We start from the raw sequence: 15,814 nt of genomic DNA on the forward strand, positions 1-15,814 counted from the left end.
TGCCTGACCCTCCCCAGCCAGCTGAGACCGATACTGTTGTACCAGACCGGTTTGTTTTTGTGCCCAGGGACAGACGGTGTCCAAAATTTAGCGGCAAATCTGGCATCGGTATTGATGAGTGGGTGGAGGAGGCTGAGGCATGTATGCGGGCTCGTTATTTGTCCAAAGCTGACAAAGCATTTTTTCTTTTCGACCATTTGGAAGGTGAAGCGCGGGAAGAAATTAGATACCGTCCTAGTAGGGAACGGGGTGATCCGGATAAAATTATTGTGATTTTACGTGAGTTGTATGGTTGCTCTCAATCGTATGTAGCACTCCAAGAAGCCTTTTTCTCCAGGAGGCAGCAAGATGGGGAATCTCTGTTAGAGTTTCCCCTGGCCTTGATGACTCTCCTGGAGAGGGTTAAACAGCAATCGCCCAATGCTATTCCTAATGCTGAAATCGTATTGCGCGATCAGTTTGTTGAGTACGTTGCTGATAGTGCCCTCCGCCGGGAACTGAAGCAATTGGTTCGCCGCCAGCCTGTCTCTACCCTCTTAGAAGTACGTGGGGAAGCGATTAGGTGGGAGCGGGAGGGAATGCCAGGGGGTGCGAGAGGGAGGAGTCAGTCAGTTCCAATGGCGTATGGCATCCAGTATGGAGTGCAAGGGCATTCCCAGTCGGAGTTGAAGGATTTGCGGGAGATGTTAAAATTACAGCAACAACAATTAGATCAACTTACTCAGAGTGTTGCCGGCATGCGGTTTCCTCAAAGTGTTCGTCGGCCCTCCCGTACTGAGGTTTTAATCTGCCGTCGGTGTCAAAAACCGGGCCATTTTGCCCGTGAATGCGATGGAGAACGTGTTTTTCCTTCTTCCTCCCGTGCTCGGCGTGAGTCACCTTCTACACTGAGGGCTCAGCAGCCCTTTTCTCAGCCGACGGAAAACTAGGTCCCGCCGAACTGCAGAGTCACAGTTCGGTAGGGAAAGACAATGACTCGTGGGTAGGTCCCTTGTCGCACTTAATGGCATCCTGTCCCCATCTCATGGTCTGTATGGGAGGGGTACAGGTGCCTTGTTTGATCGATACTGGCTCCATGGTGTCTACCATTACAGAAAGTTGTTTTTTAGAACAGTTTGCTCCATGGGGCCAGGATCGTCTCCAGGCATGTCAGTGGTTACAGCTTCGTGCGGCTAACGGGTCATTGATACCGTATGTGGGATATATTGAGTTGGACGTTGAGCTTTGTGGTCAAATAATTCCAGGATGTGGCGTGCTGGTGGTTAAGGACCCTCCTGGTGGCACTGGTGCCCAAGTCCCTGGTATTTTGGGGATGAATGTGTTGAGGCGGTGCTATCAGGAGCTCTTTGGCCAGCACGGTACTGCCCTTTTTGATGTACCTTCTGTGTTAGAGGCCTCTAAGCCGGTGTTTCAAGCATTACAATACTGTCGTCAGGCAAGTACTGTCCCCACAGATAGCCGGATAGGCAAGGTGCGTTTGCGGGGTCGCAGTGCGTGTCGTGTTCCGGGCGGCACCATGAAAGTTGTGGCCGCTACTTGTTCTGGGCACTTTGCTGGGGAAACTGTACTTTTCGAACCACCGGAAACTGGGTTGCCTGCAGGTCTTTTGGCATCGCCTGCACTAATGCGAGTGACTCGAGGCACCGTCTATGTACCTGTTGTTAATGTAGGTAAGACTGACATAATGCTTTATCGGCACGCTGTTTTGGGCACTTTGAATAGTGTATTTATCATGAGTTTACCCCGTGGTGTCTCAGAGTTGAAATCGGTTTCTGCGTCAATAAATCTCCAGATTCCGACCGTCCTTCCTTCAGTGCAAGAACAAATCAACAGTCTTGATTTGTCCATGTTGACAGAGACTGAGCAGGAGCAGGTAAGGTTTCTGTTGTTAAAGTTTCAGACGGTGTTTTCGGCACATGAAGGTGATTTGGGATGTACTCAACTCCTTTCTCACAACATCCCTTTGACAGATGCGGTCCCAGTTCGACAACGGTACCGACGGATACCTCCGTCTGAGTACGATGTGGTAAAAACGCACATAAATCAGTTGTTGGAGGCAGATATTGTCAGAGAGAGCTGTAGTCCTTACGCTTCCCCCATCGTGTTGGTCAAAAAGAAAGATGGTACGTTGCGTATGTGTGTAGATTACCGCCAGCTGAACGCAAAAACTCGAAAAGATGCGTTCCCTCTGCCACGTATAGAGGAAACCTTGGACTCACTGACGGGGGCCCAGTGGTTTTCCACTATGGACCTTGCCAGTGGGTACAACCAGGTACCTGTCACAGAGGGGGATAAACACAAGACTGCCTTCTGCACACCTTTTGGCCTTTTTGAGTGGAATCGAATGCCCTTTGGGCTCTGCAACGCCCCAAGCACCTTCCAGAGGTTGATGGAGAGGTTGTTTGGGGATCAGCAGTGTCAGTCCCTCCTTTTGTATTTGGACGACATAGTAGTGTTTTCCTCCTCTGTGACACAACACCTGGAGCGGTTAGAAGTGGTTTTGAGTCGGCTGGAGCGAGAGGGGTTGAAGGCCAAATTAATTAAATGTGCGTTTTTCCAGCAAGAGGTAAGCTATCTGGGACATGTAATTTCGGCCAAAGGGGTGTCGACAGATCCCAGTAAGGTAGAGGCAGTGAGGCAGTGGCAGCGCCCAGTGGGAGTGGCAGAGCTCCGTTCGTTCCTGGGGTTTGCCAGTTATTATAGGAGGTTTGTAGAGGGGTTCGCCAAGTTGGCAGCCCCTCTGCACCGACTAGTAGCTGAGTTTGCGGGTCGTAAGCCTAGGGCTCGAGCAGAGTCTAGTTTTGGGTCAGCGTGGACAGAGCAGTGTCAAGGGAGTTTTGAGGAGTTGAAGAGTAGGCTCACCTCTGCCCCGATCTTGGCTTATGCAGACTTCTCCCTTCCCTTTATCCTGGAGGTAGATGCTAGCCATGGTGGATTGGGAGCAGTTCTGTCCCAGGAACAGGGAGGGAAGGTGCGGCCCATAGCTTATGCTAGCCGCAGTCTTAGGCCCACTGAGCGCAATATGTCAAACTACAGCTCTATGAAGTTGGAATTTCTTGCGCTCAAGTGGGCCATGACTGAGAAGTTCAGAGAATATCTGTTGGGGCAGAGGTGTGTCGTCTTCACTGATAACAACCCCCTTAGCCACCTGAATACTGCTAAACTGGGGGCCACGGAACAGCGGTGGGCTGCGCAATTGGCTGCGTTTGATTTTGAGTTGAGGTATCGCTCCGGAAGAAGCAACCGGAATGCGGATGCTCTCTCCCGGCAGGGTCCCTCTAGTCAGGGTGAGTTGGAACACTTACTGCCCGGTACAGTTCTCCCAGTCATGGTAAGGCAGGCTGGTGTAACAACAGGGGTGGGTTCTCAAGCAGCAGTCATGGTGTTTCCAAACTTGGCTGTGGACATGCAGTCCCTACAGAGGGAGGACCCTGTTATTGGTGAGGCGTTGCGGTTTTGGCGGCGTGGGGCACCTCCCAGTAGAGAGGAACGTCGGCAGTTGCCCAGGGCTGTGGTAAATTTGCTACGGCAATGGAGCCGTTTGTGTGAGCAGGATGGGGTGTTACTTCGCCGTGTATTCCGTTCTGATGGAGGAGAACAGGTACTTCAGGTGGTCTTACCCTCAGTATTGCATCATGAAGTGCTGACACTGCTACACCAGGAACATGGGCACCAAGGGGTGGAACGTACCACAGAGTTGGTACAGCAGCGTTGCTACTGGCCGGGCCTGACGGCGGATGTGGTGCAGTGGTGTAGAGAGTGTGAGCGGTGTCAGGCTGCCAAAGATACCCAACTCCATCCTACCAGTTTCATGGGCCATCTTTTAGCCTCTAGGCCAAATGAAATATTGGCCATAGACTTTACCGTGTTAGAGCCAACTCGTTCGGGGCTGGAGAACGTGTTGGTTATGACAGATGTCTTTACCAAGTACACCATGGCTGTGCCTACACGAGATCAACGGGCGGAAACAGTGGCCCAAGTTCTGGTGGTGGAATGGTTTTACAAGTTCGGTGTCCCCGGTCGGATTCATTCGGACCAGGGCCGTAATTTCGAGTCCTCTTTAGTACGGCAACTTTGTGCGCTATATAAGGTGGAAAAGTCTCGCACTACCCCTTATCACCCGGCGGGGAATGGGCAGTGCGAGCGCTTTAATAGGACATTGCACAACCTATTGCGTGCTCTGCCATTGTCCAGAAAAATGGACTGGGCCTCATGTCTCCCACAAGTGCTGTTCTGCTACAACACCACCCTTCATCAGGCAACTGGTGAATCCCCATATTTCCTAATGTTTGGGCAGGAGCCAAGGCTCCCGGTGGATTTTCTTCTGGGTAGAGTTCAGGATGTTGGGATCGGTAGTGTGCATGAGTGGGTGAGGGAACATCAGGCTAGGCTTCAGGTGGCTTTTGAAGGGGCACAGGGACGACTGGAAGCTGCTGCTGGTCGGCGTAAGGTAAATCATGATGCCAACGTCCGTGATGCACCACTGGGGGAGGGGCAACTAGTTTATTTACGTGAGTATGGCATGAGAGGCCGCCATAAAATTCAGGACCTGTGGAGCCCGGTGGTGTATCAGGTCGTAAAGGCACCTAAGGAGGGTGGGGCAGTATACACCATTGCACCAGTGGCGGATTTGGGAAAGATTAGAGTCGTTCATCGCTCTGCTTTGAAGGCCCAGATCCAGAAGGATGGTCCGGGTCCAGCACCAATACCTCCCCCTGTTGTGGAGAATGAGGTGCCCTCGGCAGAAGTCTCATCAGAAGATGTTGACTTGCTTAGGTTGGTGCCAGCAACCTCTCAGGTACCAGTTCCTCAGGGGCTGGTTTCTCTGGACGCTTCTACCCCTCAGAGTAGCCCAGTGGGGTTTGATGGGGAGACTCCACTTGGCAGGGGCCATGAGGTACCTGATTTTGTATCTGGTGTAGCACCAGGACCTACTAGTTGGCCACAAGATCAGTCGGGTAGGGCTGGTGTCCCTTTGAGGAGAACTGGGCGGACTACTGCGGGCCATCACTCGAATTTGTACCGTCTACCACGGGCTGTTGAAGGAGTCACAAGAGCTGCCCCCGTACAAGGCCCTATATCTAATGGGATCTCAATTTGGTTTAGGCCATGGGATGTAGGACCGAATTAGTTCATGGGTATGTGTTGGTGGGTCATCGTCGGGACGTCGATTTAAAAAAAAATGGGGTAGAATGTGGCAGGTGTCACGTCATCTTATTGGTTGGTTGGAGTGTAGGTAGTGGACCAATTGGGTGATAGTAACTGCACTATTTAGGGACCCTTATTTTGACGGGTATGCGTGTGACGTGGGGTGCTTCTCTCGCTCTCTCCCCTTGGCATTTCCGTTCCGTTTCCCATTCAGGTATGTTGAGTGTTTGTTGGTGTAGTGATGTATATATCACGAGGCTAATATGAGCTATTTATAGTTTAATTTAGAGCGGAGCTGGTGGCGTTTGGCATTGCGGCAAGTTGTGGCGGAATTCACTTGCAGGTATGTTTTAATGCTCAACTTGTAACCATCACAGTTTTTGTATTTATTGCGCGTTGTTCTCAGTAACAGCAGCGAGGGCAGGTGTTTGTGTGTGATTGCTGGTCGCAAGATCGAGCTGCGGCACCGGTAGTGAGTAACCATACAGCTGTGCGTTCAGTGTTTGACATCAACCGTAAGTACACCACTCTTGTCTTTCATATTTGTCGTCGTTTGAACTTTTTCTAATTCTCTAACTCTTATCATCTTTGGTTAAAGGGAAAGGTGAACATTTAAGTCCGGTTCCTAGCTAGGATATCAGGTGACGCAGCTGCTGTTTTGCTTATGGGACTATTCTGATTTTGATCGCGTCATTGACGGTCATCTGGACTGTGTACTGTTCTGCTGCTTGCGAGTCGTCTGGGCCGTTAACGTGGGCCTCGGATGTGCGTCCGCAAGGCTGCTTACCAGTTAAGCTTTCGGATATAATTTATTTTGGATGTTATGTGTTTCTGTGTTATTTTCTGGTTGTTTTCTTTCTTTTGATTATTTTTGTATTTTATTCTATTGTACTTGTGTTTTGGTTTTGTTTATTTTCCTTTTTTTGGTATGTATTCGTTGTAAAAGTTTGTTTGCTTATTATTCCTTGATTTAATGCTGCTGTAGCGCCAATCAGGTGCTGGGTGGTTTTGTAGGCCTATGTGGTGTCCTCTGGAGGCCTGAGTGTCCGAGTTGTGACCATAATTGTATTACTTTGGTTTATTTTTTTTATTAATTGTTGTTTTCTTTAATGTGTCTTTCTCTCCTTTTTTTTTTCAGGGCCAGCGAGGTCGTGTGGAACTGGGGAGGCTAGCTGCTTCCTTTTGCGGTGTTTCACAGTGTGCTGTGTGCTGATACAACTTCCCTTTGGTGGGTGTGCGTGGTGTTTGCTTTTGTGTGAATTGAGGTGGGTTTTGGATGACCTTCGAGTTGCAGCCGGCCTGCCTGGTTCCCACTAATCCTGGCCCTGGGTAGTATGATTCTGTCATTGTGGGAGTTTTAAATTAGCGCTTGTGATTTTAATATAATAAAGCTTATATTTTGTATCGCTACTCGCGTCTCTCTTGATTCCTTGCCTTCAATTGGTGGAACTTATCTGTGTGTCTTTTATTGGGAGTTATTTTCCCTGGCCTCCCACCAGGGTGGCGTAGTCGGGTAGAATTCAAGTGGTGATTAACATTCCTCACCGCATAACCTCTGCCACAGTAGTTAATGGTTGCTCTATCTGCGTTGTTACAAACATTCTTCAAAATAACTTATTTTGTGTTCAGCAGAACAAAGAAACTCATACAGGTTCGGAAAAACTTGAGGGTGAGTAAATGATGACAGAATTTTCATTTTTGGGTGAACTATCCCTTTAATGAAATAAAGACGACTTTTGAATGTTTTGTACATTAATAACCGGATACAATGTGATAGCTTGTGTGAAAACTTCTTTAATGATAAGTTGACTGCTTTGTGAAGCAGTTCGAGTCCCGTGACAAACTTATGACTATATTGGGGTTTTTGTTAAACAAACTTTTGCGATTGCAGTAATGAAATCTCTTATGTTTTCATCTTTACAATAATACATCATCATGTAGTGCAACTGTTTAATTGTAATGGACGTATTGCACAGGCTTTCAGAATTGACAAACATCTACGTCTGTTATTCGGCAGTATAAAACTTCAGATTTAACTTATTAGAGGCTCAGAACGCCACACAGCAACTTTTCGGCATTGCATCAAGCAAAAATCAATCATAATCATTACAAAAAGTAAAGATAAAGCATCTAACAAGGTCTACATGCGTTCATTCGAATGGGTTGTTTTCCCCCACGGCATAAACGGATATGACATTTTTGTTGGTGTTCCCATTATGCCGACCAAGTCTATGAAGTGCGGTCTAAGTTTTTTTTTAAATCAGTTTTATTTTGATAAATATGCCAGAAAATAACATTACGAATACATGAAAGTCCAGGGGGTTGAATAAATATGATATATATATATATATATATATATATATATATATATAACAGCTGGATGAGGAATTAAATAATTAGACACCATGGAAACTAATCAGAATATGACAGACACAGAACTACACAGAAGACACGTGAAATTACCCCCTCCTCTAGAAAGCGTGACCTACATTTCCATAACTGTTTATTAAGTCGCGTCGTCCATATTTTTTTATGGTCTATGATCAGAACATGACAGACACAGAACTACACAGAAGACACGTGACAATATACATAGTATAGTATGGACAGTAGAACCCAAACACTCAAATTCAGCAGCTATTTATTTTCCGATATAAAAATATTCAACAATAAAACAAACAAAATAAACAAAAACAAGGTGATAAAATGTTTTATTTCATAAAATGTCCATACTATTCAGTTTGTCTCATCAGAACACCAAAGATAGTACAAAGAAAATATGAGCTATATATTCAGTACAGGGTGTCTGATTGTAGAATCAGAAGAGCTGCTGGATTCAGTGGAGCAGGAAGTAGGAGAGCAGAGAACCGCAGAGGAACAGGAAGCTCTGGGTGACGCTCTGAGCACCGTTACACAGGTTCCCCTTGCAACATGAGATGCTCTCAACATTAGGAACCGATGACATGGTATCACAAATAGATTTAGACACACAGCCTTTTACAACATATGACTTGTCACTGTAAGTCACTGATGAAAAAAGATAAATGCAAGGTTAGTCTAAAATAGACATTGGTATATGTGGATTGTATCAAATGCTCAAACATAAGAAAGATTAAAAAATAACAACTGTAATCTTCTTTTTCCAGATTTGTACCTGTTTTTGTTATGCAGGTGTCTTCACTCCCTGAACAGTCCAATATGTTTGTGCAGCTCTTCCCATTACAATAGTAACATTTCTTTCCATTGGGAACGTTAGAGGGATCTACTGGAGGAAAACAAGTATTCTTTTTTTATTTTATGTAAGTAGCCTATCTAATAAAACTTTAACTTTAGCAGCTCCATTCAATCAGTTCACCACAGACAAGCGGCACCCTCCATTTTATTTTCTGATTGAATGTTCTTTGAAAGTAAAATGAGTGTTGCTTAAAGAAGATCATTAGTCATTCGATCACATGGTCAGTAAAGTACAATACCTGGAGCATCTTGGACGTTACAATGGTCCGTGTTACAGCACACAGAAGATATCTTTCCCATGCCAAAGTCCATAAACCCACTTTGACAGTGAGCAACACAATCTTTAAAGGGGTCATAGAATGACATTTTTGTACAAGTTAATATGATTCTTTAGTGTCTAAATGAAAAGTTTGTAATATACTTTAATTAAAAATTCTCATTAGTATTGTAAGAAAACACTAATTTTACCTGGTCAAAACCAGCTCAGTTTTCAGCAAGTCATTTCAGTGTATGTGACTTTAAATGATAATGAGCTCCGCTCACCCCGCCCCCTCTGCTCTGTGGGGCGTTCGGTTCGACCCGACACAACACCACAATACACGTGGAGTGTTGCCTTGACAACATTTGAGGGTATATTTTCAAGAAATAATGGCAACGGGAGTCTCTGAGGACACATCTGAGCAACCTTATCAATTTGAACCGGAGTCGGACCAGGAACAGATGACGAACCCATCGAAGTTCGAACAGGACGTTTCTGAATGGTTGGTCATGTCACTTTGATCTATCTTTGTACTGGCAGAGTAGCGTAGTTGCTATGTGTTTACTGATGTGTTCGTTCATTGACAGATTGATGTTATGTTATAAGATTTTTTTTTTACATTACTTCTTAATCAGTAACAGACACCGTTATAAACCATGTACAAAAGTAAGCTTAGTGTAGTGTTACCACGTTAACTTTATCACCCGAGTACACAGTTTGTAATAACAAACATAACGCGTTGTTCATTATAAACGTGGGATTATGAATTATATTGAGAACGTCATACACAGAAAGCATGCCGTAATGTAACTTACCCTGTAAACTTTAGCCTCATTCAACGTGAAGCGTGCAAGCGATTTGCAAAGATTAATATAAAGGTTAATAAAACGTTACACTCACATCTTCCTGAGGTGCAGCAGGAACACGATCCTTTTTTCAAGAGCAGCTTATTAGCAAAACCTGCTTTATACTGACGCTTGTTTATAAAGCCGTCTGCTGAGAAATGATTCGCGCAAACATTGACGTTGATCGGGGGGAATATTCCCTTCTAAAACAAAACTCAGCAGCCACTGGGTCTTCAGCGGTTCGGATTTAGGAACATCAAAATGACTGCTGTGTTCGTTATTACACCCAACAACACAACACCACAATCGCTTAGACGCCATTCTGCTCCAGAGTATCAACAATGGCGGACTGATGACAGCTCGCTCAGGGCGGGTCTGTGTTGAAACGCTGCTGTCAATCAACAATCGTAGGAGGGGCGTACACCGTGTAACGTCACACGATCAGACGGCTCGATTTGAGACCAAGCCTGTAGTGCTTCAGTCAGAAATTGAAGCTTTCGCGCCTCGATCGCCCCCCGGTGGCCGGTCCCAGTATAGCTCCTAAACCCCGCCTCTCCATGTATTAGAATGGGCGCGAGACACACTAAACAATTTAATTACACTTCAAATAATTGTTTCCTAAAGATGGTTTCTGTCATTTTAGGCAGTTTTTATTACAATAATTTCATTTCAAGTGTTCGTTTTTTAAATAAGTTTAGTTTTAGTGAGTTATTTGATGCTATAAAAACGAGGGGTGTGACGTCATGATTGACAGCTGAGATTGACGGCTTCTCTGAATGAACTTGTCACTGAGGCACTAACGGACTTTTTTCTGGATTTTTGGGAGGAGATTGGAGCTTTAGCTTTAATTTCTACACTTCCATAACTGTTTATTTCACACCAACATAATGAATTGTTCTGCATCTGCGAGAGTGTGGGCGGGCTTTTGATAATCGCGCCTCTACTTCCTGTTCTCTACTGCGCAACTCCGGTCCCGAGATCGCTACTGCGCAGACTCTGTCCCAAGATGTCAGCGCCGTGAGCGGGCCTATGAAAGCTTCAACTTTGGTCAGCGGAAGTCAATGAAGTCGCGTCGTCCATATTTTTTTACGGTCTATGTTTGAGACAGGGGAAAATATATATGGAGATTAAAAAAAAACACTGGATGTATTTTTATCATTATAGGATGGTTGTGGACAGGCACTGCCAACACACATTGTTGAGCACCCGAGTGCGCCTTTTACTTTCACTCGCGTGTGGGAAAACAAACGAAACGTTGCTCAGTGCTTATTCATCCTTTGTAGCAGCTTTTATTTTCAGCAACCTCACTTGAACATTAACATCAGTTCACATGTTTCTTCAACTAAGAGCATCACGTAATCACAACGTCATCACGTACAAAAACCGTATACCTCCAAATAAAAACAATAGGCAATTTTGTATACCGTAATGTAATGTATAAGGGCGCAATACTTTTAACACCCCCACTCGCTCTTAGCCCTTTTGTATTAACAAAAACAACAAATTAAATAACAAATAAGTTTTCACATAAGTTCAGTGTATACATACATTTTTACACTTTTTATGTTCCAAACATGTCTCGAGTAAACCTCTTTAGCTTCTGCTTGGTGGGTGGCTTTGTCATTATGTCAGCTATCATTGTCTCTGTAGGACAATATTCCAAGATAACTTTGCCATCATTTACAATTTCTCTTATGAAATGGTATTTGATATCAATGTGCTTGCACCTTTGCCTACATACTGGGTTTCTGGCTAGCGCAATGGTACCTTGGTTGTCTTCGTACACCTTCGTTTGTGTGTATTTGCTCGAGTCCATACCCTTAAGCAACTGCTCTAAGTAGATACATTCCTGCATGGCAGATGCTAAAGACATGTATTCTGCTTCGCACGTAGATAATGCGACTGTTGGTTGTTTTCTGGTTTTCCATGAGATCAAAGAGCTTCCTTCACTTAAATTAACACAGTATCCTGAGGTACTACGTCTGTCTTTTGTATCCGATGCCCAGTCAGCATCACTATACACTCTCAAACCTAGCCTCTCTGTGTCATTCCTTCTGAAGCATAATTGCTGTTCCGTTGTACCTTTAAGGTACCTGAACACATGTTTTACTGTGTTCCAGTGCTGTTCTGTTGGTTCAGCAAAATACTGAGATAGTTTACTGACGACAAAACATAAATCTGGTCTCGTGCAAGTGGACAAGTAAATTAAACTTCCTACTGCCTCCCTGAACTTCTTTGGCTCTTTCATTTTTTCAGCATTTTCTGTATAATCTAGCTTTGGTTCACATGGAGTTTCCCTAGATTTACAGTTCTGCATGTCGAAACGATCTAGTATTTTTCTCACATATCTTTCCTGTGACATTTTGACTAGACCCTCTGTTTGTTCAAAGTCTATGCCCAGGAAATGTTTCAACCTTCCCATGTCTTTCATTTTGAACCTTTCTGTGAGCATTCTTTTTACACTTTCCAGACCACTTTCACTGTTAGCGGCTATGATCAAATCATCAACCCATACTATCAGGATTACTTTCTCATCTGGCTTTTCTTTTGTATACACACAGTTATCAGCTGGGTTTTGTGTAAAACCATTCTCTGTCAAACATACATGTAACACAGCATTCCAGTTTCTGCCAGATTGCTTAAGGCCATAGAGCGATTTGTTTAGCTTACATACTAGCTTTGCATCTCTTTCAGATTTTTGCTCGTAACCCTCCGGTTGTTCCATATAGATTTCGTGATCTATTTGTGCATGCAAGTAAGCTGTCTCAACATCCATCTGATGCAAGATCAGATTTTCTTGTGCTGCTTTCTGCATAACCACTCTCACACTTGTCATGTCAGCTGTGGGTGAGAATGTTTCATCATAGTCAGTCCCTTGTTTCTGACTGTAACCCTTTGCCACAAATCTTGCCTTGTATTTTTCAGATCCGTCAATGTCTCTTTTGAGTGCGTAAACCCATCTTCCTCCTACTGGTTGTTTTCCGGGTGGCAATTTAGTGAGTGTAAACGTCTTGTTCTCCTCCAATGATTGCATTTCTTTGTCCATAGCATCCTTCCATTGCTTGGATTTTGTTGATGTTATGGCGTCTTGGTAAGTTTGAGGTATATCACATACTGCTCTGTAGCAAAAATCTATGCATGTTTGCAGTTTGTCTTCTGTGTCCTCAGTTTCAAAATCCTGTAGGTGAGCTGGCCTCTTCCTGGTTCTTGGGGGGTTCTTTCTGATCACGGTTTCTGTAGCTCTACCTGACTGACTGGGATCAGCCTGTTCAGGCAAAGTCTCTGGAACATCACTCTGACAACCATGATCTGGTTCATCCTCTTTATTTTCATCAGCATCAATTTCACTGCTGAAGATCTTTGGATTCACATTTTCATATCCGACGTGTCTCAGATGTTTGTGTTTCTTTTCCACTGATTGTCTTTGTTGTGAACTTCACCAATCTGTGCTTTTGGACTTTTTCGGTGTTGGGATAGTATACTAGATAAGCTGGGCTGTTTTTGTCGTAGCCTATGAAAACACCTTGTTCGCATCTTGAGTCAAATTTGCTTTTCTCTTGTTTGTAAGCAAAACACATTGATCCAAATTTCTGCATTTTGGAAACATCTGGCTTTTTGCCTGTGAATAACTCATATGCTGTTTTCTTTGTACGTCTACTGTAGCACCTATTCCTCACGTAGGCTGATGTTTGCATAGCGTAGTTCCACAACTCATCTGGTAACTCACTCTCTATCAGTAAACACCTACTCATATCATAGAGTGTTCTCCATCCTCTCTCCGCTGTGCCATTCTGATGTGGTGAATAAGGTGCAGATGTTTCATGTCGAATCTTATTCCTTGTCAACAGTGTTTGAAAATCTCGACTCATGAATTCAGTGCCGTTATCTGAACGGATGCACTTGATTTCTCCAAAAGGTGCAATGTCAGCTAAAAACTTTTCTGTAGCTTGCGTTGTGTCACCTTTAGTCTTCAAGAAATACACGAACATAGTACCTGAATAGTCATCAGTGAACGACTGTGCATATCTGTGTCCTTCTTTGCTCTGTGTTGGCATGGGGCCGGCCAGATCCGTGTGAATGAGTTCTAGGGGTTTCTTTGCCTTTCTGTCTGGCTCCCTGTTTCTGGTCTGCGTGAATTTTCCTTGTGTACACACTTCACATAGCTGTTTCTCACTCACTTTATTTCCTCTTATCTCCATGCCTCTTACGACATCTTGTAGCTTCTTTAAATCTTCATAGTTGCAATGTCCCAAAATTTCATGCCAGGTTTGTAAATCATGACACACTTTGCACTGGTCAACATCCTCTTCTATTGTTGGCAAATAGTACAAGTTTCCACTTTCATGGATATCAAACCTGCTGTTGTTTTTGGTAATCAAGTGGTTGTCTCCTCTTTTGAAAATGATTGTTGCTCCTCCATTTGTTGCTCTTGCTACCGAGAAAATGTCATGCGGGTACGAAGGCATGTATAGCGCGTCCTGTAGCTGTGCAGTGTGCTGTTTTCCAGCGTCATCTTGGAGATAAATCACTGCCGTTCCTCTTTGTTGCGCCATTCCGCTGCACTTCGTTCCGTCGGCTAATTCCACTGAATGAGTCTCTGGTTGAAAAGAGCTATCAAAACTTCGGAACTTTCTGATGTCGCTCACAATATGAGATGTCGCTCCAGCGTCTACCATGATGCCTTTCATCTTTACTTTGTTTCGCGTTTTTTCATATTCTGAGTGTTCAGCTTTGAAGAGATGGTCGTGGTCATTATTGTGTTCATCTGTAACTTTTCTGACGCCATCTTGGTCACCCTTTTTCTTACACAGGAACTCCGCGTGTGTACTATTTTTACAATGATTGCACCACACTTTCTTGTAACATTTTCTCGCTCTGTGTCCCTTTATTCCACATTTGTAACATGTCACATTTGTGTCTTCATCTTTTCTTTCTTTAGTGTGGTACCTGACAGGACCTCTTCCTTGTCTCGTCTGTGTCTTCATCACATTATCTGTGGATTCTGTTCCTTTCATTTTCTCCGCCTCTTCGTAAATTCGCAGTCTTCTCTTAAAATCTGTGAACGTAACGTCGTCCTCATTCTGTGTTATGTGGACGGCTAGCGGCTTGAAAAAATCTGGTAATCCACGTAGAACCATCGCTATGGTTAATCCATCACTCATGGTTTCTCCTGCATCTCTCAGTGCTGTGATGATGTTCTCTGCTCTTATCAAGTAGTCTGTAACACTCTCGTTGTCTGACATGCGTAGCTGAGTTAACGATGTGTACATATTTATTATCCGTGGCTTGCTTTTCCCTGAATAATGTTCTTTCAGTATTCTTAGGGCTTTCCTCCCATCGTCAGCAGCTTCATGTCTTATCAGTGATAGGCTTTTATCATCTATCAGTCTTACAAGTTCAGCATAGCAATCAGCATTCTTCCGCCCGTCTTCAGCTAGCTGTTCTTCGTTAGCACCAGTGGGCTCATGCAAAATAGTCTCTTTTAGCTTTAGAGTGTGAAGATAGCTTAAGAATCTCGTTTCCCAAAGATCATATTTATCTTCAGATCCATCAAACAAAGAGTGTGTTGCCATGACTCCTACCGCTCTGTTCGCCATTTTGTAGGATCGCCGACTTTTCTTCTTATATGTCTCTTCAGTTTAAGCTTTATCGTTAGCTTCACAGAACGCGTTATACGTCGCGTCTAATTTACTCACGCTCGTTGTTTCCGTGCCTGGGCCCATAACCTGTTGAGCACCCGAGTGCGCCTTTTACTTTCACTCGCGTGTGGGAAAACAAACGAAACGTTGCTCAGTGCTTATTCATCCTTTGTAGCAGCTTTTATTTTCAGCAACCTCACTTGAACATTAACATCAGTTCACATGTTTCTTCAACTAAGAGCATCACGTAATCACAACGTCATCACGTACAAAAACCGTATACCTCCAAATAAAAACAATAGGCAATTTTGTATACCGTAATGTAATGTATAAGGGCGCAATACTTTTAACACACATTTCCGTATAATCAACTTGTAAAAGTGCATGTACCATTCTATGACCCCTTTAAACTTAATTTGCTCATCTAAAAAACATAAGAGAGCCTTTTTGACTCTATCACTTCTCTCAGTCCCCTATTCAGGCGACTGGAGAGGTTCAACAGTGTAGTAAACAAGCCTGTTATGAAGCACGCACGCCCTACACACCAAAACACCGTTGAGAGCGTGACATACGTCATAGCCGCGCTCTCTGCTGGTACGGTGCACTTTCGCACACAGGGTTTCCGGTTCGAGCCCCGCTCTCACAGGTTTCTCAGTGAGTCTCAATTTAGTGAATGGCGCCCAAACCCT

The sequence above is a fragment of the Gobio gobio genome (genome assembly GCF_949357685.1).
Source record: "Gobio gobio genome assembly, chromosome: 14".
Taxonomy (NCBI): domain Eukaryota; kingdom Metazoa; phylum Chordata; class Actinopteri; order Cypriniformes; family Gobionidae; genus Gobio; species Gobio gobio.